Raw genomic sequence first — 24,007 nt, 5'->3', positions numbered from 1 at the left:
ATGCATATTTATTCTTTCCCCATTTACTGCTTCCATCATTTCCACCTCCCTTCCTCCCTTGTCTCCTCTGTGTTTTAATTTTAGATTGCAAATTCCTCTTGCACTTTGCAAAGCAATTTGCCCATTGACCACACAGCAAATCAACGAACATCGAAGTGGAGCTTCCAAGCAAACAAATATTACATATTGCGTCAGACATGTCATTTCCTGGTTACTCCGGAAAACTCATCGCTTTGATTTTGATGGAACAAGGCCCTTAACAAGGTGCCTTAAGGACTGCCTGATTCTTTATGCTCCACCTCAATCGCTGAGGTCTTTTGATGGGGCATTTCTGGTAATCCCAGGTATGAATGGCCTTTCCCAGGGGCAGGCCTTGCCCTGTGGAACTCCTTGCCAATAGGGCTTCGGCAGGAGCCATCCCTGCTCATTTTTAAGGGGGCAATCCTATGCACAAGAAGCTGGGTGTTAAGCCAGTGTAGAGCCTGAACCAGATTCAAACCCCGTTCAGCAGTCGGACAGCTGCAGCTGCTGCTCTTTCTAATGCTGGCAGAGGGAAAACAAGCCTTTAAAATGGTGCTCCATCCTGAATGGGCTTAGGATCCGGTCTAAGTCTCCCCACTCTGCTCCTGCCCCCACTAACACCCCTTTTCCCAGTTTAGCAAATTGAGCTGATATATAAAATAAAGAAAGGTAAAGGAACCCTGGATGGTTAAGTCCAGTCAAAGGTGACTATGGAGTTGCGGCGCTCATCTCGCTTTCAGGCCGAGGGAGCCGGCGTTTGTCCACAGCCAGCTTTCCGGGTCATGTGCCAGCATGACTAAACCGCTTCTGGTGCAACGGAACACCGTGATGGAAGCCAGAGTGCACGGAAATGCTGTTTACCTTCCCGCCAAAGCGGTATCTATTTATCTACCTATTGGTACCTATTTATCTACTTGCACTGGTATTCTTTCAGCTGCTAGTTTGGAAGAAGTTGGGACAGAGCAATGAGAGCTCACCCCGTCATGCAGATCCGACACCTTTACCTTTGAGCCAGTGTATCTTTGGCTGAGCTGGGGCTGGGGCCTTAATGCCGGCTGAGCCAGACACTACATTCTAAGCTGCCCATCCCAGCAGATCTTGCCCCCTAAATGTCTCCTGAAAACTGTATTATTACTCAGACAGGACTTTCAAAACTGAGATTCTTGGCCAACCAGCTCTTACAGATACGGCTGATGCTTTCATTGTGCTAGGTGTGCTTTTTAGCCTGTGTACCTCCTTATGCTATTCTATGTCGAAGTTGAAGTAAATAATAAATTTAAGTAAATAATAAATAAATAAATAAAACTTTCAAATAGGTATGCTGGGGATCACAAGCTCCATCTAGACAAAAAGTCACAGTGAGAAATCCAAGAGCCATTCACAAAGCACGGGAAATAAACAAAGGAAGGCTGCTGGGAGATTTATTAATGTTCCATTGAATATTTTGTTTCCTGACTCATACAGTGTCTTTCGGTGACCTAGTGAAAAGCTTCCTTTTTTTATTTTTTCTCCTAGGCATTCTTCTAATGAAAGAAAGGGGCCAGCGTGCACCAAAGCCAGAGAACACAAGCAAGACATTCGCACACATGCCAAAACTCATTAGAGAAATCTTTAGTTAGCAACACAACCATTTGCACAACAAACGGATCCCTAGACCTTCATTAAGTAAAGGTCGGCGTACAGCTTCCGGGTCATGTGGCCAGCATGACTAAGCCGCTTCTGGCGAACCAGAGCAGTGCACGGAAACGCTGTTTACCTTCCCACCGGAGCAGTACCTATTTATCTACTTGCACTTTGACGTGCTTTCGAACTGCTGGGTTGGCAGGAGCAGGGACCGAGCAATGGGAGCTCACCCCATTGCGGGGATTCGAACCGCTGACCTTCTGATTGGCAAGTCCTAGGCTCTGTGGTTTAAGCCACAGCGCCACCCGCGTCCCGCGACCTTCATTATTCATCCCCAAATGTCCATCTCTGAAATCCAGACTACGTAGGACACCCTTATGTTAAAAGCAGCTGATTGGGAAGGGAGAAGTGTTAGAACTGGACAACGACACTCAGGGACGGGTGGCAATATGTCACCATTTCCCTGGCTTAAATCAACCCTCTTACACCCAAAGCTAGAATTATTATTATTTATTAAATTTGTTAACTTGCCCAAGACAACCGAAAGCGACGTGCAAACCAAAGCTATCGGAAACAGAAGAGAAAAAAGACAGAAGGTCATATACAACTGAGTTTTACTCAGAGTAGACCGATTGAAACAAATAGGCCTAACTTGGCCATGTTTGTTAATTTCAATAGGTCTGCTCTGAGTAGATGTAGTTGAATAACACTCAGACACTCCTCCCCTAGTGTTTTGGAGTTATGTATGCTTCTTGGGGTTCATAACCTGACTTTTACTGGGCATGGCCCCTCCTCCATCAGCCAGTTAGAAAGCTGCAAATATCAGCCACCACCATGCCTGCTGACACAGAGACGTTCTCTGCCCCTCTCTTCTGCTCATGACAGAAGGGTGTGTGGGTATCCAACCTTGAGACTATTTAAGAGGTCAGGTTCAATGTATGAGAGGCTGGGCCAGTGCAAACAGGAAGAGGAAGTGGTCTCTCATGTATTGTGGATTTCTGAAGAGATATTTACTGAGACCTTTCACGGGCACCGCAAGAGGTATTGGTGGGCACACTGGTGCCCGTGGGTGCCACGTTGGAGACCCCTGCTCTATTCTGACCCCTCTCTTCGGAGCCGCAGGCAGAGATCTTCCATGCCACCTGCTACTTGATATTATTCTTAAAACTAGCTATGCCAGTAGTGAGCCTAGGACTTGCCAGTCAGAAGGTCGGTGATTCGAATGCCCGCAACGGGGTGAGCTCCCGTTGCTTGGTCCCAGCTCCTGCCAACTAGCAGTTCGAAAGCACATCAAAGTGCAAGTAGATAAATAGGTACCGCTCCGGCGGGAAGGTAAACGGCATTTCCGTGCACTGCTCCGGTTTGCCAGAAGCAGCTTAGTCATGCTGGCCACATGACCTGGAAGCTGTACGCCAGCTCCCTCGGCCAATAAAGCGAGATGAGTGCCGCAGCCCCAGAGTTGGTCACGACTGGACCTAATGGTCAGGGATCCCTTATGCCAGTAGTACATGTGAAAAGGATCTAGGGGTTTTAGTGGCCTTCAGCACTCAGGGAGGGGTGGACCACAAGCTTAACATGAATCAACATGAGACAAAGCAGCAAAAAGGAAAAAAGCGCTAATGCTATTCTAGGCTGCATCAACAGAAGTAAAGGTAAAGGTAAAGGTACCCCTGCCCGTACGGGCCAGTCTTGACAGACTCTGGGGTTGTGCGCCCATCTCACTTAAGAGGCCAGGGGCCAGCGCTGTCCGGAGACACTTCCGGGTCACGTGGCCAGTGTGACATCGCTGCTCTGGCGAGCCAGAGCCGCACACGGAAACGCCGTTTACCTTCCCGCTGGTAAGCGGTCCCTATTTATCTACTTGCACCCGGAGGTGCTTTCGAACTGCTAGGTTGGCAGGCGCTAGGACCGAGCAGCGGGAGCGCACCCCGCCGCAGGGATTCGAACCGCCGACCTTTCGATCTGCAAGTCCTAGGCGCTGAGGCTTTAACCCACAGCGCCACCTGCGTCCCAATATTCAACAGAAGTACAGTATCCCAATTAAGGGAAGTCACTTTATTCTGCCTTGGTCAGGTCCTGTGTCCAGTTCTGGGCACCACAGTTCAAGAAGGATATTGACAATCTGGAACGTGTGCAGAGAAGGGCAACCAAGATGTTCAAGGGTCTGGAAACCAAGCCTTATGAGGAAGCTGGGTGTGTTAACCCTGAAGAAGAGGAGACTGAGAGTAGATATGATAGCCATCTTCAAATATCTCAAGGGCTGTCAAGCGGAGGTTGGAGCAAGTTTGTTTCTTCCTGGTCCAGAGGGTAGAACTCAAACCAATAGATTCAATATACAAGAAAGGAAGAACTTTCTAATGGTAAGAGCTGTTCGAGCGTGGAATGGACTCCCTAGGGAAGTGGTGGTCTCTCCTTCCATGGAGGTTTTTAAGCAGAGGTTGGATGGCTACCTGTCATGGATGCTTCAGCTGAGATTCCTGCATTGCAGGGGGTTGGACTAGATGGCCCTTGGGTCCCTTCCAACTCTAAGAATCTACGATTCTATGATATGAGTGATTGAACCTGGAACCACCTGCTTTCAATACAGATTCTGTCACTGACTTATGGCCTTGAGATACGAGTTTTTTAAACTAACTAAACAGGCATTGGGAGATTGAATATCTGGTTTGCCCCTAAAATTCTCCTGTTAAGAGTGAACTCAAACACTTCTGCAGAACCCAAAGCAACATGTGCCTCAGGCTGTCCTCCTCTCCTCGGCCTCAGGCTTGATCCAGGCAAGCTCTCCTTCTGCTAAAGGCCTAACATAAATGCATCACATAAACTTGAGAGGGAAACTGCCTCTGTAAACAAGGATGGCATTCTTTTCTGCTTACACAAAATCACTAGGCTGCCACCTAGTGGCAGCATCCTTGCGCATAATTCACAGTAGAACAAAACATAAAGCTCCAACCAGCAATAATACATAGGAAAAAGAAGATCAGGGAGAACATTGCCATACTGAAAGGGAAGAGAAGATCAAGTTAAAGACCATCCTTTCTTTCTTTTTCTTTTTTCTTTTGGCTGTAGTGACTAGCTTGTTGGACTAAAGAGATGGAATCCCAGGTCCAAATTTCTACAGAGTGATGAAGCTCACTATCTGGTCTTGGGAAAGTCCTAAATTCTCAGCGTAATCTTTTCACAGAGCTGTTGTGTGATTTACAATGCAGACTTGATATCGTTGTTGGAATTTCAGGTGCAAACGGAATAATAAGTTTGTGGCCCTGTGGAAAAATATAGGGAAAAGATGTATCGTGGCCAAATAATGGTGGTGGACTGATTCATCAGATGGACAGGACCTGATAAAGCACAAGTTGATGTATTGACTTAACACAGGTTGAGACTTGCAGACTACAGGAGCGTATCGTTAAAGATAAGGTGCTCGATGGGAATGCCATACGTAATCTAAATACCTGTTTGATAAGCAGAGCATGAATACTAAGTAAGGTCGGTTTCGCCACACATTGCACAGAAACAAGCGTGGGTTTGCCACTGTACACGCGACAAGGAGGTGCAACCAATAGTGGCCACACAGATCAGTGTGGCCTGTGCGATGTGACTGTTTTCAAACGCCTATTTTGTCACATCCAAAGTGTTCGCTTTTAGGCTCATGCTGAAAGAAAATATGTCTATCTGAAGAAGAACAGGCCCTGTTATTTGTCAGAGTGAGACCATCGCCACAGGAGGCAGATTCTGGGGGTTAGCAGCCCCTCAGACCCAGCCATTCCCCTTCGCCAGAGATTAGAGCTATGTGTGCCACTGGCCTGTAACGATGCGTTGAACAATTTTTTGCGCTGCTTTCCTCCTTTGCCTTGCCAGGCTTTACAGTACCTGTGGCAGAAGCTACCAGGACCTGGATTATGGGTGTAGAGTCCTCACAACAGTGTGACAGGGATGGAACAGTATCTAGGTCCCGCCCAGGATAAATGAAACCTGTGCTCTGGGTTGGCCTCTCACCTGGGCAGGGAGGAGAGGGAATTCCCTGGGATGGAATGCAGGTGTGGAGAGGAGACTGAAAGCTGTACCGCTCTTGATGTACAGATGGTATATTACACCAGTAAAAAATGGCAAAAATCTATAAAACCAGGTCGAATACATGTTGGAAATGTAAAGAAAAAGAAGGTACTTTTATCATATGTGGTGGGAATGTAGAGAAGTTTTAAAAATTGGGAAATAAATTGGAAAAAAAAATTTAAATGACATTTGTAAAAAAAAAAACCAGAAGCATTTTTGTTAGGGATTGTAGGACAAGACCTGCCAAGAAAAATAAAGAACTTATTTATGTATGCTACAATAGCGGCAAGAGTCTTGTTAGCACAAGGATGGAAGAATGAGGAAACCCCAATGAAATAACAGTGGCAAGAAAAACGGATGAGCTAAGCAGAACTGGCTAAATTGACATATAAACTGCGTGATAAGGACAATCGTGACTTCAAGGAAAAATGGGAACTTTTTGCAAACTATCTAAAAAGACAGCAAAATGACTTGGACTCCTTGGCAGGTTTCGAATAAACATCCACAAATTTATTAGTTGAACACATGACAGATAAGGCAAGGATATGTACAATTTTATAACATGCAGAGAACAATATGTGCAAAGAAACCAGAGAGGGGAGCTGAGGGAAGTCTTTGGGGGGGGGAGGTGGGGGAAAATAATGCAATTGATTATTTGGATTGATAATTTGGTATGTTGAAAGTGTTTAATAAAAATTATTTTTTTAAAAAAAAATCCGTACCAGAGACCTCGCAGCAGCTATCCTTCCTCTGCATGCCCCATTTTGTATGCTGCGATTAATCCCAGGTATGTGTGAATGAAATAATAGCATAGACTCTCCCACGAGATCGCCACCCTCCATTGTACTCAACCAGCTCCTTTCCTTTTCCCCCACCATGTGCCCCACTCCTGACAGACCTTTTCCCCAGCAAGGGTGAGTGGGCCGTCGATGAAGTCTCCATCCGATTCCAAGCACCCTCCGAGCCAAAGGCAGAAAGCCCAGCCAGCAGCCAAACGAAGCCTCAAGCGGTGGTTCCCACAGCGCAGCAACCCGGCAAAGGGGATGCAGCAAGGAAAACCACCGTCACCTCTCCGCTGGGAAGCGCTGAGCAAAGGCGAGCCCCCAGGCAATGCAGCCAATTTGATCGGCACAAGGCATGCAAGCTCCACCCCCCAGTCGTTCTTAGACTCCTTATTGGGTGAGCAACGCAGCCAAGCAACACAGTTTGAGCCTCCCTCCTCCCTGGCCGGCAGGGAGGGAGGGAGAGGAGCTCTTCCTTTGAAACCCAGGAAATTTAAGGGACATCATCAATAAGGGACAGCAGCAGGACACGGCGCTGGGATAAGGGAGTTTCCTGCCAAATAAGGGACGGTTGACAGCTATGCACTGTGGGAACACGATGCTGGACTAGATGGGACTTTGGCCTGATCCAGCATGGCTGTTCTTGGGGATGGGGAATCAGCGGCCCTCCAGATGTTACTGGGCTTCAACCAGATGTCTTAGGCAGCAGGGTCAAAATGGTCAGGGATGATGGGAGTTGTAATCCAACAACACACGACTCTCCACTTCTGTTTTATGGTAACCCAGAAGCATTCCTCTCTCTCTCTTTCCTTTTCTCCTTTTGCTTGTTAAAACATAGGTTTGGAAACATTTGCATCACCTGCCCTAGAAACAGGACGCGATACAAACCTAAGTAAATAAACTTCCAAGAGTAGCTTGTCAGCTCCTGTGGTATATTTACTCCTACATCTTTCTCCCACTTCTTACCCATGGCTTGCCATGTGAGTGGCATGCAAGCAATCGGCAGAGTACTAATTACTGTGAGCTTACTGTGAAATCATAAAAGAGGCAGGGGAAGCCTCTAAACATCAGGTGTCGAGATCCTTTTACCCATCAACAGTTTATAATACATCTGTGTTTCATCTTGGGCTGGAGATGCCCAAGTTCAAAACCCTGTCCAGCCACGAAGATCACTTCCATGGACTAGATGCATAAAGTCCTAAATGTCATGGACATGCCATCCCACCTCAGTGAGGAAGGGCTGGAAGACGTGAGGCTCACACAGTAGAAGAACAGGTACCTACTTGTTCCCCTCCACATGAGATGTGCTGGATTGGGGAACAGGTATTTTCAAGGCAGTAAAAGGAAGTGTCACGTCCTCAAGGGTTGAACACAAACTATGATATATTTATGGCCCTCCAAATGTTGGTGGACTCCAACTCCCATCAGCCCCAACCAGCATGGCCAACACAGTCAGGACTTGTGGGAATTGTAGTCCAACAACATCTGGAAGACCACAGGTTCTCTATTCCCAGATTACTTAGACAGATTTTTTTTTATACAAGTCCCTTTCCAGATCAAGAGACTTAACAGATTTGGATGCAAAGTGAACTATTGTCTCAGGACAGGTCACTAGATCTATTGTGAAAGAGAAGAAATGCTTATTTTATTATATATCATAGTACATAGTCCCAATGGTTAATATTTCAGTACAGGAATCCTCTGAGGTACTGTGCATTCTGAATATTTCATGGAGATTAATGAACAGCCCATGAAGCACAGTGTAACAAAAGCCAAGTCAGTGAGGTCTCCAAGAGCTTACTTCATATTTTATACGCCTCTTAATGACTAGATAATGTTAGGCAGCCTCCAACACCTTACGCCATTGTGTTCATGTATTGCAAAAGTCAGTGGTTTTTCAGTCAGTGGCTGAACGATGAACAATGCTGTGAGCTATTTTGATCCGCAGGCTTGAATACATAACTTGCAATGTTGCAAACAGTACAAAAGAACTTGTGCAGGAAGTTCTCTGTTGGCAATCAGAATTATTTCCACCAAAAAGACATAACAGGCCGCACTTTAGAGGAGATGATGCAGAGAACATATGATACCTCTTCAATAGGAAATTATGTTATTTGGATTGCTGTTTTTGATGTATTGCCTAAGCACCATCTTCCGGGCTAGGTGGAATATTTTATTTGTTATGTGTGTGGTGTTGTAATATGGTGACAACCGCTAAAAGCAGGTGGAGCCTGTATCAGAAGTGGGTGTGCCAAGATAAAGGCCTACTTTGGACAGAAATTGTGCCCATGGTTTTGTCACATGGCACAGGACGGACACATCTACAGCAAGAGTCAGCTGTGCTGGGCATGGGGCCTAAAAGTGTCTTATCCCCCTTAACTGGTGAACTGGAGATGTTTCAAGTTGCAACAGGTGTCCAACTCAGCACCTAGGCCGCACACCAGACCTTGGCATTCACCTGGAATGGGAAGTCATAAAGCAGTTCATAATTGGGCGAAACATTCTCCAGTGTGGCTCTGAGGAAACAATAAAACTCCTCTTGCCTAAGTGTTTATCTAAGGCACAATCTATTTGCTTAAGTATGGGGAACACCTATTTACATGACTAAGCCACCCGGTACTCTTAGATAGCATGAGACTGGATCCAAGGCCAATACAGAGCCTGCTGATTTACTTCTTCCTTCTATTGGGAACAGGGAAAAGAAACGCCATGGTGCATCTGCAGCAGCACAACCGGACGCCTCCATCTTCCCTGGCTGCAACAAAACATGTCTCTCCCACATTGGTCTCTACAGCCACAAGCAAGAAGTACTGCTACCTTCCAAGAGCTTGACCTCACCCCCAAAGGCACACTCCGCCATTATCTCCGGGGACAGACAGATGCCAACAAAATAAACAAGTAGAAAGAGATTGCAGATTTAATTTAAGAGGATCTGTGTGGTCCCTGGTTGCACCTTGGCCTGCTGGAACAACAAATCCAACATATATTTTCAAGAATGTGGGATCAGTCATTATTTGATTCTTCGTCCCAGCAGCCCGAGCGACAACATAAACTCTGCATAGCATCTACCAGAGAAGGCCTGGAAACCTGCATCCCTCCAGGTTAGAGATGTCAGAGAACTATGTCAGAAATGGGAGTACAAATTGCCACAATTTGCATGTTCATTTGAGATCAGGAATGGGAATTACACAACCTAATATGAGTGAGATTAGCTATTTCTGTTTCTTAAGACTGTGCACATTAAGTAAATAATTATGTTGTTTTCTTCATTGTTTTTGATGTTTCCTTTCCACTGAAATGCCCTGAAGTAAACTACATTGTTAGTTTGTTTCAGATATCAGAAACAGCGAGATGAAAGATGTATGTTTTAGTGGAAGCCGAACTGCAGTAGAACAGAAACAGTGCTGATTGCAACAAACACAGGAAAGGATGGGCATTGCTGCCGTCTTACATCCCTACTCCAGATGCTGCTGGAAAGTACAACTCCCATCATCCCTGACCATTGGTCATGCTGGCTGGTCACTGGTCATACAGTCCAACTTCATCTGGAGGGCAGCAGGTACCCTATCACTGTCCAACTAAGTGTGCAACTTCCTCCAACGCTCCACCAAACTGGAGGCAAAACATATCATTTGCAGTTGTGTGAGTTTTTATTTAAGCCCAGAAGAGCAATTTTCTTCTGGATGGTCAATCCTTTTCTTCTCTGCCACGATCCTCATGTAAACCTGCCGCACCTACAACTAACCGGGTTTCTTAAACTAATGCAACTGAAAGAGGCATCTTTAGTTTGGTCTTGAGACTGTGATTAAATGCAGAGGGCTGTGAGTTCAGCGTCAGGCCAGCTTCTCCTCTCCTGCTCAACGTTCAGCCTGACACAGAACTTGAAAACTCATTCGCAATTGTGTGGCATTTTGACTGGCCCTAGCAAGAGTATGCCGTGCACTGCTCTGGTCTCCTGCCCACCTAGCAGTTCGAAAGCAAGTAGATAAATAGGTACCACTCTGGCAGGAAGGTAAATGGTGTTTCTGTGCACTGCTCTGGTTCGCCAGAAGCAGCTTAGTCATGCTGGCTACATGACCCGGAAGCTGTACGCCGGCTCCCTCGGCCAGTAAAGGGAGATGAGCGCCGCAACCTCAGAGTCGTCCGCGACCGGACCTTTATCTTTAACAAGAGTATGGCCTGAATTTTTATTTCAAAGAGCTTTTAGCAACTCAGATATGATGCAGACAAGGATTTAATAGATTTTAAAATAATAATTTAGGTGGTTTTACCTGCATTTATAAAAACTGTCACTGGCTAGATAGTTTTCTTATTTGTTTTCTTTTTAGGTGTTGCTGTTGAGTAAAAGTATATACGCAAACCATCAGGAAAGACATAAATAGATAAGCCAGATTGCTAGGTGTGGACTCCCATCCCTTGCTTTGCTGTTAAACCAGAGCCCTGGTACCTGACTTTTGCGCACCCAATTATTACTGATCCTTGTGCAGAAAACTGTTTCCACACACAAAATTATCTGGCTAAGAGTAACGCTGTAAAACATACATGCAAGTATTTCATTGACTGATTGATTGAAAAGGAAGCATATGACCATCTTCTCAGCTTAGAGTCCAGGAGGAAGAAGGTTGGATCCAGACCTATTTAAATCAATGGGACTTGAATTACGATTAGCTTAAGTTCTGTTGATTCCAATAGGTCTCTTCTAAGCAGAAATGTGACTTCAAGATGCTGGACATTTCTGAGTAAACATGCATAGAATGGGGCAGTAAGTGCAGTAAGCATGCAAGTTAAGCACATTAAAATAAAAAGATGGAGGAAAGGGGGCAGGAGTCAGGGAAAGGGACTCTGGCAATCCCATTGAACACAATATGTTCTGACTAAACATGGTTTTGGTTTTAGGCATGATCCTCAGAACACAACCTCCGCAAAAGTTGCAGGCTTACTGTACGTGCAACTGCATTTGCTTGCAATCCTGCAACTGTTTGCTCCCCCTGTTGTCTATCTCTCCTTCTTCCCCTATTCTAAATTTAGACTGTGAGCATCTTGGGCCCAGAGATCTGACTTCTGTTTATGGTACTCTGTAAAACACACCAAGTGCTCCCCAATCAGGTTTTATTAATAAACAAATGAATGAAGCTAGATATGCAGGCCACAATTCAGATTATTACAGTTTTGCAAGTTCTCAGGCACAAACACGGCTCCCAGTTTGCCTCCAGACTTGCAGAATTTCATGGGAGGCATTCAGGTGCCTACCATAAATTTGGGTTTGTGCAATTAAAGCTGATGACAGCGGCTTCCTATCTATAACCTCCCTGCAAAGCAAATCGGGCATCTCTACCTCGTATTATTCTTAGAAGAATGCATACACCACCTTTCTTTTTCCTTTCCTTTTTTAAAAAAGCGAATAAGTCAGTTTAACGAGCGAAAATTACAAAAGGCATGCAAAAACCATGTGTGAGGTCAAATGCACATTTAAAAGCGGCTTGCAAACTGACATCTGAACTGCAGCTAAGAGACAAATCCCGACACTTTTCAACTTGAACTAAGACCTAAATTTATTTTCTGCACCACAGGGGTTCGATCGCTCAACAATTCTGGGCAATGCTCCCCCCAAAAAGGTCAACAAGTAGATCAGTGCCAGTGTTTTTATACTGAGAGTGCATCACAGTCTCTTGGAAGGTGGACGTGCCTGCATTAGATGATCTTTGGTGTCTCCTCCAACTTTACCATTCTTTGAAACCTGCAGCCATCCAGCTTTTTGGCTGCACCTCCCACCATCTTTGGCCGTGCATGCAAGAGCTGATGGGAGTCCAACAACCTTTCATTTCAAGAAGAAGAAGAAAGCAGGTCTGGTAATATCCCACTGAGAAGACAGCCCTTTCTGCAAGAGACACCAGGAAGTCCCAGCATCACCCACAGCGAGGTGCCAGAAACTTCGCAGGTCCTCCCACACCAAGGCTCCTCTGGAGCAAATCTGCTTCTCAGCTGCATCCATGAGATGGGCTCATGGTGGAATTTCTGAGAGAGACCAGACACTCAGCCTCAGATTATTCATGTGTGCACACAAAAAACCCTACAAAACAATAACAATTAAAAAATACTTCCTGGTTGGGAATAACAAACACACAAGCAAAAGTCTGTACAAAGGTGGGGAGAAGAATTTAAAAGTTTGCAAAAGGTGGGGGGGCATGGGTGTAGCCCATAGCTGTCAACTTTCAGATTTGATAATAAGGGATCAGCAGCCTCAAAAAAAAGGGATCAGCAGTTTCACCCGTCCTGGGGACAGTCTACGGGATATCTAACAATCCAGGATAGCAGCGGGAAGCAGCAGGAAACGGCGTTGGAATAAGGGAATTTCCCGCAAAAAAAAGGGGGAGGTTGACAGCTATGGTGGAGCCAGGATTTATGTTGCAGGTGCAGGACACCCGTGTCTCAACAACAGTTGTTTTAATTTGACCCCAAGTACTAAGAAAGGCTGAGGGACACGGATGGCACTGTGGGTTAAACCACAGAGCCTAGGACTTGCCGATCAGAAGGTCGGTGGTTTGAATCCCTGCAATGGGGTGAGCTCCCGTTGCTTGGTCCCAGTTCCTGCCAACCAGCAGTTCGAAAGCATGTCAAAGTGCAAGTACAGTGGTACCTTGGGTTACATACACTTCAGGTTACAGATGCTACAGGTTACAGACTCCGCTAACCCAGAAAAAGTACCTCGGGTTAAGAACTTTGCTTCAGGATGAGAACAGAAATTGTGCTCCGGAGGCACAGCAGCAGCAGGAGGCCCCATTAGCTAAAGTGGTGCTTCAGGTTAAGAACAGTTTCAGGTTAAGAACGGACCTCTGGAACGAATTAAGTACTTAACCAGAGTACTTAACCACTGTAGATAAATAGGTACCGCTCCAGCGGGAAGGTAAATAGCGTTTCCGTGCACTGCTCTGGTTTGCCAGAAGCGGCTTAGTCATGCTGGCCACATGACCCGGAAGCTGTACGCCGGCTCCCTCGGCCAATAAAGCGAGATAAGCGTCGCAACCCCAGAGTCGGCCATGACTGGACCTAATGGTCAGGGGTCCCCTTACCTTTACCTTACTTTGAAAGGCCACCTCATGAGAAGAGAAGACTCCATGGAAAAGACCCTGATGCTGGGAAAGATGGAGGGCACAAGGAGAAGGGGACGACAGAGGACGAGATGGTTGGACAGTGTTCTCAAAGCTACCAACATGTGTTTGACCAAAGTTTGTCAACATTCAGATTTGAAAATAAGGGATCAGCAGCCTCACCTGTCCCGGGGACAGTCTATGGGATATCTAACAATCCGGGATAGCAGCGGGAAGCAGCGGGAAACGGCGCTGGAATAAGGGACTTTCCTGCCAAAAAAAGGGGAGGTTTACAGCTATGGCTCTGATCCATGGGGTCATGGAGAGTCGGACACGACTAAATGACTAAACAACAACTAAGAAAAAAATCTGTCAACATCTTTCTACAATTTACAATTTCTACTTTTAGTTACAGTAAGTATTTTTATTTATTTATTTGAACAGGTGGCAGCTGCCCCTGCCCTGCCCTGGCTACGCCCATCAGCCAACTCCCATCAGCCAACAATGACATCATAGGAAGAGCGATATCTGTTATTGAATTGGCTGAAGTTGGCTAAAGTTCCATCTTTGGCAGGTAACTGATCTAGTTACTCCTTGGAAGGAGGGAAAGGGAGATCACCCCAGGGGATATCTCTCTCTCTCTCTCTCTCTCTCTCTCTCTCTCTCTCTCTCTCTCTCTCTCTCTCTCTCTCTCTCGTTGGAGCGCGAAAGAGGTAGCGATTTCAAAAGTTCCCCGAGAAGTTGCAAATCGACGCAGCCGGAGCTGCTGTCTACCAAATTTCCGGATCGGAGTCACAGCGACGCCGAGGGGCATCGTGGCGCGTTTCTTCGCCAGGGCGCTTCGCTGGCGCGGGGGGCGCGCCGCGGCTTACCTGCTCGTGACGCACGCGCAAAAAGCGCGCAGCTGGATCCCACCGCGGAGAGCAAGAGAGAGCGCACGACGCCAGGAGCCGGAGGAGCCCGGGAAAGGAGTCCTCTTGCCTGGCTGGTGGAGCTGGACGCCCGGCTGAAGCGGGGCGGGGCGGGGTCACGGCTGTCCCGCGCCCACAGGAGGCGGGTGCGCAACTCCGGCGAGGAGGAGACCTTGGCTGTGGGTGCCTCCGATTCTTCGAAAGGGGAAGGAGAGCCGCGGAGCTTCATCCGTGGTGGAATCACAGCTGAGAAGCCCTGGATTCAAGCCTTTGGCATCTCCTGGGAAATCAAGGAGAGCTGCTGCCAGTCCGTGCAGGCAATACTGAGCCCGATGGGGCTGGCAGCATCTGGCGAGGCTGCGGGCGGGCGCAGCGCTTTCCAAGATCCCTTGCGCCCCTCTGGGTACATGCGAGGCTCTCGCAGCGGTTCTGTTAATGCAGCACATCGGTCATCATCTTCGCTATTCACATCTGCTAGGCATCTCCCGGAACAATCCTTTTGTCTGTCCGCTTGCTGGAAGTGCGAACAACAAGGGGCATTCCTCGTGGAAACAACAGACAATGCACAATGCTTGTTGATCTTATGGCCTGGGCCGCAGGCTCAAAGAAAGGCAGCTGCCTCCTCGATGTGTTTATTCAGAGGGAGCTGGCTTCCAGGAAAGGCTGGCCAGGCATTGAGAAGACAACCCTCTCCAACCTGGTGCCCTCTCCCCAAGCTTTGGGACTACAAAATCTCTCATAAATTCCCGCATTGCAGGGGGTTGGACTAGATGACCGTCAGGGTCCCTTCCCACTCTACAGTTCTATAAATTCTCATCGTGGGCAGTGGTTAGGGATGATGGGCATTGTAGTCCAAAGCAGCTGAAGGGCTTCAGGCTGGGGAAGCGCTAGCTCAGTTGGTTAGAGCATGGTGCTAATGACGCCAAGGTTGTGGGTTCGAAACCCCATATGAGACAGCTGCATATTATACAAAGGTTACATACAATGTTGTGTCATAGAATTGTAGAGTTGGAGGGTCCCAGGGGTCATCTAGTCCAACCCGCTGCAGTGCAGGAATATTTTGCCCCAAGGTAGGAGTTGAACCCACAACCCTGAGATTAAGAGCCTCGTGCTCTACCGAAAGGTTTGTCCCCGGAAAGTCAAGCAAGTATAATCCTATGCTTTGACATGCATTTTCAAGTCACTTTTCTTATCATAAGCAGTCCGATTTTGGGAGGTGGGTGGGCAGAAGTTCAGGTGGTGCCTTCCATCCATCTCTGCAATGTGTCATAGCAACACCAGCCACCTATCACAACATTTTGCATCCCTCCTTCTTCCTTGAAGTGTCGCAGTCTATCTAGATGGGGAGAAGCCACGGCTGGCATTCTTACACCTTTCTAATCACAGTGCGTTGTCAGAATAATAAGTGCTCCTTGCTGCAGGTGTGTCTGCTGGACTGGCAACCCTTGCAGGAGAGGAAGAAGCGCTCCAGCGTAGGCCTATGAAAATGCACGCAAGCGACGCAACCGGTTTTGCAAGGGCCTCACCTCGAGTGCCAATTAGCAGAAAGCATCACTGAGTTGTTCCCTGAGGCAAGTTCGACTCTCTCTTGCGAACGGGGAGCATTACGTGTCCATAGCATTCTTTCCGGCAGCTAGAGTGGTTACCTCAGAGATGGGGAACCTCGGGCCTAGGTGGCTTGGATGCGGCCTTCAAGACTTCTCTACCTGGCCCCAGGCCTCAGCCCTGGCCAGCCCTATTTTTCACCCTCCACGAGTGTGTTTGCCTGGCTGGAATTTGCCCTAGGATGATGCCTTCTCCACTGCCTGAATGGGGAAGGGTGTGTGAGTGTGCGGAGGAACTGTCTTACTGCACAAACATACAATTTATTTATTTTTCCTGGAAGATTGCCCAGAAAAGAATCCATCCCTTGAGGTGAAAAGGGCTCTCCACCCTTGAGTTGGAGCAGGCTGTGGCCAGGAGATTTGCTATTAGTTCTAAAATTGCTTTCAGGTACTTTCTGATTCTGGTGTACGTGTTGGTGTTTGGAGTTGACACACTCACAGAAGCTGAACAGAACGTTTTATTCCTGCTGGAGGAGCGCATTTTACACTAGATAGAATCACACGGAGACTCTGAGTTTGGGAAAACAAGAAAGCTATATCTATTGCTGGAAGTACACAATAGGCAGGTGCAGATCTACTACAAAACTAATGAAGCTTAAACTTTGGGGCCCCTGATCCCAGAGGGGCCCCATAAGCAACTTGGGTCCACATTGTTTTCAAATTTTGTGTCTACCATTTTTGTTTTTATTTTGTATATACTGTATTCCAACAATCCCAAAGTTTGAGAGATGTTGTAAAGGTGTGGTGATCTGTCATGGAGCAACTCCACTGAAGAAGATAACTGTGGTTCCCCAAGTCTTGTTTCTGGTTGCAAAGGGTGCAAACATAACAGTTCAAGCTTCAGGGCCTCAAAAATGGAGGTCCGCCACTGTTGATAGGGAAAATGCTAATTCTAACTATGTACGGTAGAGATGCAAAGAGCCATGCTTGCTCATTCATCTCACCAGGAGAGACACACCAAGATGTCTCCTCTCCCAAGGAAAGGCTGCAGAAGAAAATGAGGTCACCAGTCCTGAGAGAATCAGTCTAACATTGAAGGAGGTTCAATAGGTCAGTGCAAGAAGGTAAGTCTAGGAAGGTTGGAGGACCTTCTCTATCTACGATACAATACGATATCTTTATTGTCATTGTCCCATACAGAACAATGAAATTGAAAAACTACATAAAACATTCAAAACCCCCTAAAAACTCTGAAACCCCATTTTAAAATTCAATATACTATAGAGACTCCTTATGCTGCATTTAGAACCAGAATTGCATTTGCGTAGAAACTGTTTCTCAGGCGGCTAGTCCTGGCCTTTATGACCCTGTACCTTCTTCCAGAAGGCAGAAGCTGAAAGAGATCATTTCCAGGGTGCATACTATCCTGCGCTATCTCTGCAGCTTTATTATGGCACCTGGAAGCATAGATTTGATCCAAGGTGGGAAGAGTGCACCCAATTATTCTCTCTGCAGTCTTTACAACCCTGGACAGCATTGTTTTTCCCCTGGCCGTGCAGCTCCCAAACCACACACAGAGACCATAAGTTAGTACAATCTCCACAGTGCAATGGTAAAATGCCATCAACAGGTCCTTTGAGAGATTGTTTTTCCGGAGGATTCTCAGAAAATAAAACCTCTGCTGTGCTCTCTTCATCAAGTCTTTGCTGTTTTCTCCCCAGGTTAGGTCATCTTTCAACTCCATTCCCAGAAATCGAAACCGAAATCGAAGTCAAGTCAGCCTGCAGTGCAAACTGACTTTCGTCTCAACACTTCCAATCATACTCCCACGAAAGGAACAGGTTCACAGCTTGAGGGTCTTGTTCCTTGAACTTTTTGTTGTGAGATGGGCAAGCTGTATCTGAGGTACTGCTGATAGGCCACCTGACCCTGCCTCAACTGAAATAACCTAGTCTCAGTTACCCATGCTCCTGGTTACCTCTAGGAAAGACTACTGTGCTATGCTATACATGGGCCTGCCTTTGAAGGCTATTTGGAGAATGCAGGCTGCTAGATTTCTAACTGGATGTTATGGCCATTTTTATACCTGTGCTGTGCCAACTGCTATGGTTCCCAGCCTGTTTCTGGGCTCAGTTTCAAAGCGATGGTTTTGGCCTTTAAAGCCCTTCATAGCTAAGGACCAAGACAAAGGCAACTGAAGGACCACCTGTCTCCATAAGTACCTGCCTGTGCTGTCCTAAATAGAACATCAGCAGCTATTTACCGTATTTTTCGCTCTATAAGATGCACCAGACCATAAGACGCACCTAGTTTTTGAAGGAGGAAAAAAATATTCTGAATCCCAGAAGCCAGAACATCAAGATGGATCTGGCTTCAGGGATAGCTTCTTCCTGTTCTGCCTTCTGAGATAGCCGCGTGAAGCCTCTTCAGGGCAGCGGGATGAAGGCTCCCCCTGCCCTCAAGAGCTCCCCCTGCCCCCAAGGCTCCCCCTGCACTCAAGATCGCTGTGCAACGATCCCTCTTGCTGTCCTGGCTTATGGGCTCCACAGCCTCTCCCAGGCAGCGGAATGAAGGCTCCCCCAAGAGCCATACTCCCTTTAAAAAGCGTGTGGAGCGTGTGTGCGGGGGAAAAGCCCCCAAGAGCCGCACACACACTCCACAGGGTTCTTTAAAGGGAGCGCTGAGCAGAGCCTCCCGCCTGCATTCGCTCCATAACACACACACACATTTCCCCTTACTTTTTAGGAGGGGGAAAGTGTGTCTTATAGAGCGAAAAATACGGTAATGAACATTCACCATGCTCTGTTTTCAGGGAGGTTAGAGGATGTTGCAACAGAGCAAGTGCCTTCCCATACTCTCCACTTTAAAATCAGTATGCTATGTAATGCCACGAACCACCTAAATGATGCTTCTGGACTACTGATGGTCCATGGACCAGTTTGGGAACATTGCTGAGCTAGAAGTAGCCCAGTTGATAAGATGATGATTTCCCCCATTCTCCTTTAAAGCCATCTAAGTTTGTAGTCATCACTACCTCCTGCAGCATACAGTAACTGCACCCCTTGTAAAACCACAGGCTTCATAAATCTCCTATCTGGCTGGCCAGCAGGCGGTGGCCGGTGGGCCTTGGGTGGGCTGAATCTGGCTTGCTGGGGCGCAAGCTGAGCAGTCTTCAACTGCTGACACAGCGGCTAGCTGTCTTGTGGCTTTGCCGTTGCCGCCAGCTGGCAGATGTATTGCACAGGCAAGGGACAACTGCTGATTCTTCCTTGATTAAAGGGAACAGCAACCCATCAGGGGGAAGTTGTTTTATCTCTGCTACAGATGTTCTTCTCTATGGGAAGGAAGTTAAAAGGACCTCATTGCAGCCAACAACACAGGATGAAGAATTACACACACACACAAATGCAGATATATGGGCTCAGTGGTGGAGCACTTTCTTTGCATGCAAGGAGTCCCTGGTTTGATTTCTGGCATTTTCCACCAGGGCTGGAAAGTAACCCTGGATAGCTGCTGCCAGTCAGTGCAGTCAATATACTGCACTAGATGGACCAATGGTGTGGCTCTGTACAAAGCAACTTCCTATGTTCTGGTATGGCATATATATATACCAGAGCCAGGGTACATGGTGGGATTTTGGGACATGGTGGGATGTTGATGAGTGTTTCAGAGGGAGAAGAGGAAGCAGACTGGGGGGAGGAGGTGCTGGAAGCTGAGGAGGTAACAGGGTTAAGTGAGCAGGGAGAGGCTGTGGCAGAGAGAAGTACAGAAGCAAGCAGAAGTGGAAGCAGGAAGGTGTTATGAGGGAGGCCTAGAGGTAGAGAAGAGTCAGGCTGATGTCTTCCCCTCCCCGCTGGTCTCCCAGGACTAGGGGAGGCATGAAGTGGGAGGAGCAAAGGCAGGCGCACCGGCATAGTCTCAGATTGCTTGGGAAAGAACCAGAGGAGGAGGGGACTTAGGTAGCTGCAGGAAGGCAGGGACCTTCAACCTCCACAGTTGCCTCATAGGGGCAAAACCTACCAAGGAAGAGCTGCTATGCTCATTAGGCCTGGCACTCCTGAGCAGACCCTGTTTCTTCTAAGAACTTCACTTGCTGCATGTGAATTATTGCTGGCTCGCTCTTGACACCAGGTGACCCATGTGTCAGTTTGCTTTCCAAGTGCTTACTCCTGGTGAGCAGCTTCAAGGTTCTTCTGCTGTCTCCCCCATCTCATGGCTCTTCATCGTTGAAATGGACTTGGACCAGACACTGCTTCAGACAAGAGTGTCCTTTACAAAGCAGGGCACTTGCCCTGCCTATTATGTACAGAGGGCTGACGATAGCTCCTCGCACAGGGAAGCTTGGAAGACCCAGGACCTGAGTCCTCTGACAATCCAGCATGGGTGCTTCATGGACCCAAGTAGTATTCTTGTGAATAGAGCTGTCATTCCTGTGCTCTCTTATTCATTCTTTTGTTCATTATTTAAAAATAATAACAAGTTTAACAAAGAAAGAACAACAGAGAAAAGGGGGAAGGGAGTGGACGTAAATAAAATTCACCAGTTCACACTGAGAATACAGTAGCCATCAATGCATCCATCTTAATTTAAACATACAAATCGATATAAGCCATCCAGAAAGGAATTCACATGAAATGGATGTTCATAAGAAATGTGTTCAAGGATAGCCAAGCCAGCGAGGACCTCAGACCACTGCATAATAGATCATAGGTGTTTCTCCTTCCAGAATCGAAGGACAAATCTCTTGAAAGAGCTTGCTATCCTTTTCTTAGTCCTCGTGCTGCAGAAATGCAATTTAAAAACTCATCAGCATCTTCAAATATCAGGAATTTCTCTGGTACAAAATCAATATGGACAACAACTTCAGACCAAAAAGGATATACTTGTATCTGTGGACCTTTCCAGGGTTACAGCTCAAGAACCTACCTTCTGTCTAAAGACACATTATGTATAGATTTGAAAGCAATTTCCCATTATTTTTTGTTATATAAAACACAGTCTATTCATACCCTCCTGTGGTCAGGAACAAACCCACACTACTGATGCAATCTGGGATGTTTGTTTCCCTGCTCACCCAATACTGAAGAAATGGCAATGGCGGGGGTGTCGGTGTCGAATAGTCAACCACACACAGAGAGAGATCTTTTTACTTTGTGCAACCAACATTGCATTCCCTAGTGGCTGCTGAATGAAACATTGAACTGTTCCTGAACTATAATCGTGATCAGATGTTATCTCTTCTCATTCAAAAGAATCTGGCATGAAATAAGCAAAAACTCCACCAGATGACCTTGGTTCGCTTGTCACATCTACATCTACACCACACATTTAAAACACGTGGTTTTCCCCAAAAGGTTCACGGGAACTGTAGTTTGTTAAGGGTGTTGGGAATTATAGCTCTGCAGGGACTAAACTACAGTTCTTGGGGTTTTCGGAGGGTAGTCATGATGTTTGCTGCGGACATGATCAAAGAGGATAGACTTTGGTCTTTTTTGAACATTTGTTCTAATTTGCTTGCAGTGAGGTAATACCAGACTTGAGAACTCATCCTGATTTGCTAGCACAGTGTTTATACATCTTCATGTTCATCATTTGCACCCTACCTCCTGCAGTGGGTTTCCACATCACTTTCCTACCAGCAAAATATCAGTTTTGAAACTAGAGCCCAAACCTAAATTTCTGCTATGCACTTCAATGCTATCTGCAAAACACTGGCAATCTGAAAGCCATCCAGGACTGTCTGGACCAAGAAGCTGACTTTGGGAACTCAAATCACCTTAAAAAGATAGCAAATCACCCATTATTTCATTCATTACTGTATTACATTTTCTGAACCAGAAGGGACAACTGGATTTTCTGCCTCGGGCACCAGACTGTCCTGGTCCAGCTTTGTAACAGAGCTTGCAACAGAGCTTTTTTACTTTCTTTCACAAATACAGTGCTATTACTGTGCTTAGAACATGAACAAGAATGAGTCACCCGTCGCTACATAGGGTTAAAGTCACTTCCGTTTTCCGTTGCCATGGGGAACTCTGTGTCCTAGAAATTTGTCCTTTCTCCCACTCAAATGTGTGGGAGTTAAAAGCCCAGCAGAGCCAAACCTTTTCTTTAAAATTGTTGTTGTTGTTGCCTCCTCCCCCCCCCTCAAAAAATAAGCAAACTCTCTTTCTGGCCTTGCAACGCCATGGGACGGTTCCAAGAACCATCAAATTAATGGTGTCATTCCCCTCAGCTTGCAAAAATTCTTTTAAGCAGAGTTTAAGTAAATATTTGAAGCAAAGCAATGTAAAACATTCGGCTTAATTTTAGTACTTAAACTGGTCAGAGAATTGTGGGGGTGGACACGAGGATATTTCACTGCTTTTTCAGCCTTCTGGGTGCCATTTGTGCCATTGGGATTGGTAGGGCAGGGAGGTCGAGAGTGGGCGGGGCCACAGCCAGCGAGAGGCGGAGCCACAGTCAACAACAGGTGAGTTTCGTTTCCTCCCTGCTGACTTCCAGGAGAGCAGAACTGAGACTAAGGAGGAAGATGTTACCGCTAGGCAGGCCAAGTCAAAGGACAGGCAGGTTAGGGGTCTGGCTGATGGCAGAGTGAGGTTGGTAACATGGCACCGCACTGGCAGGAGACATAGTGCAAGCAGTACCAAGATGTGAAACTTGTCAATCAGCTTAATGTGCTCTACAGCATCCCAACAAAGAGAAGGAATAGCTCAGTTGGTAGAGCACAAGACTCTTAATCTCGAGGTTATGTGTTTGAGCCCCACATGGGGCAAAAAGATTCCTACATTGCAAGGGGGTGGAGCTAGATGACCCCTGCGTTCCCTGCCAACTCTATGATTCTAAGCACCACGGAAAACTTTAGATTCGTGAGGATAGTGCTGGATGTAGAGGGCTGCAGTAGGAGGCTATACATCTCAAATGCATTGATGCAGTGACACCTAGTGTTCTTCTTAAATATTTCCTCATTTTATAAGCCTCCTGTGAAAGGATTTCTAGATAAACTGGAGCTAAAATTGATACTACCCTGAGCTAGGGTAAGATCATAACACCGTGGTTTTTATTTTGGGGGCATGGATTGATTCTGATTCAGATGTAGAGGTTGCCAGGAGAGACCTCCAAACATGGCTGGGTCTCTCACCAATGGCCCATTCACACATACAGTGGTGTTGAATCACTTCTTTTTTAAAAATGTATTTTTATTAAAGATTTTCTTGGTTTACAAAAGTATGTGTAATGTCTCTCTCTCTCTCTCTCTTTTTTCCAAGTTACATTTTTTTACAGATCGGTTTAGGAAGAAAAGGGGGAAAGATGAGTGGGGGGTCAGGTGGCGATGTTTCTATTTTACTTAATATATGTGGGGTTTGGTGTCAGCGTCACTTGTGCAGGTTCTCTGCTGTTCACTTGTGTTCCTTTTGTGGTGAGAGAGGTTGGGGTTGGCCTAGGGTGTGGCTGTTCATTTGTGGTTGGCTCTGGTGGTCTTTGTTTTCATGTGTGAGTGGTGTGTGTGTGTGTGTTTTGGATCAGGTTAGCCATATTGCTTTGTATATTGTTGGTGGATTTTTGTCATTGTCTTGTTGGGCTGTGATAAAGGGGAGCCATACCGGGGTGACGCGGGTGGCGCTGTGGGTAAAACCTCAGTGCCTAGGGCTTGCTGATCGTATGGTCGGCGGTTTGAATCCCCGCGGCGAGGTGAGCTCCCGTCTTTCGGTCCCAGCTCCTGCCCACCTAGCAGTTCAAAAGCACCCCTAAGTGCAAGTAGATAAATAGGTACCGCTTTATAGCGGGAAGGTAAACGGCGTTTCCGTGTGCTGTGCTGGTGCTGGCTCACCAGAGCAGCTTCGTCACGCTGGCCACGTGACCCGGAAGTGTCCTCAGACAGCGCTGGCCCTCGGCCTCTTAAGTGAGATGGGTGCACAACCCTAGAGTCGGACACGTCTGGCCCGTACGGGCAGGGGTACCTTTACATACCGGGGTGAAGGCGTCTTCTT

At 46.8% G+C, this 24,007-nt stretch overlaps 1 protein-coding gene across 1 annotated transcript in view; it reads right to left on the bottom strand.

Moving 5' to 3' along the window:
- PLD1 (phospholipase D1) overlaps window positions 1-14,577 on the bottom strand; it is a 130,814-nt gene extending 116,237 nt beyond the window's left edge. Inside the window, exon 1 of the mRNA XM_081910830.1 lies at window positions 14,437-14,577. The gene's annotated coding sequence lies outside the window, so the exon portion shown is untranslated. The remainder of the gene's footprint in view (window positions 1-14,436) is intronic.
- Window positions 14,578-24,007: the final 9,430 nt, after the last annotated feature.

The sequence above is a fragment of the Podarcis melisellensis genome (genome assembly GCF_964234715.1).
Source record: "Podarcis melisellensis genome assembly, chromosome: 5".
In the NCBI taxonomy this organism is placed as follows: Eukaryota; Metazoa; Chordata; class Lepidosauria; order Squamata; family Lacertidae; genus Podarcis; species Podarcis melisellensis.
The sequence above is the reverse complement of the archived record's forward strand: the minus strand, read 5'-3'. Positions and strand labels throughout refer to the sequence as shown.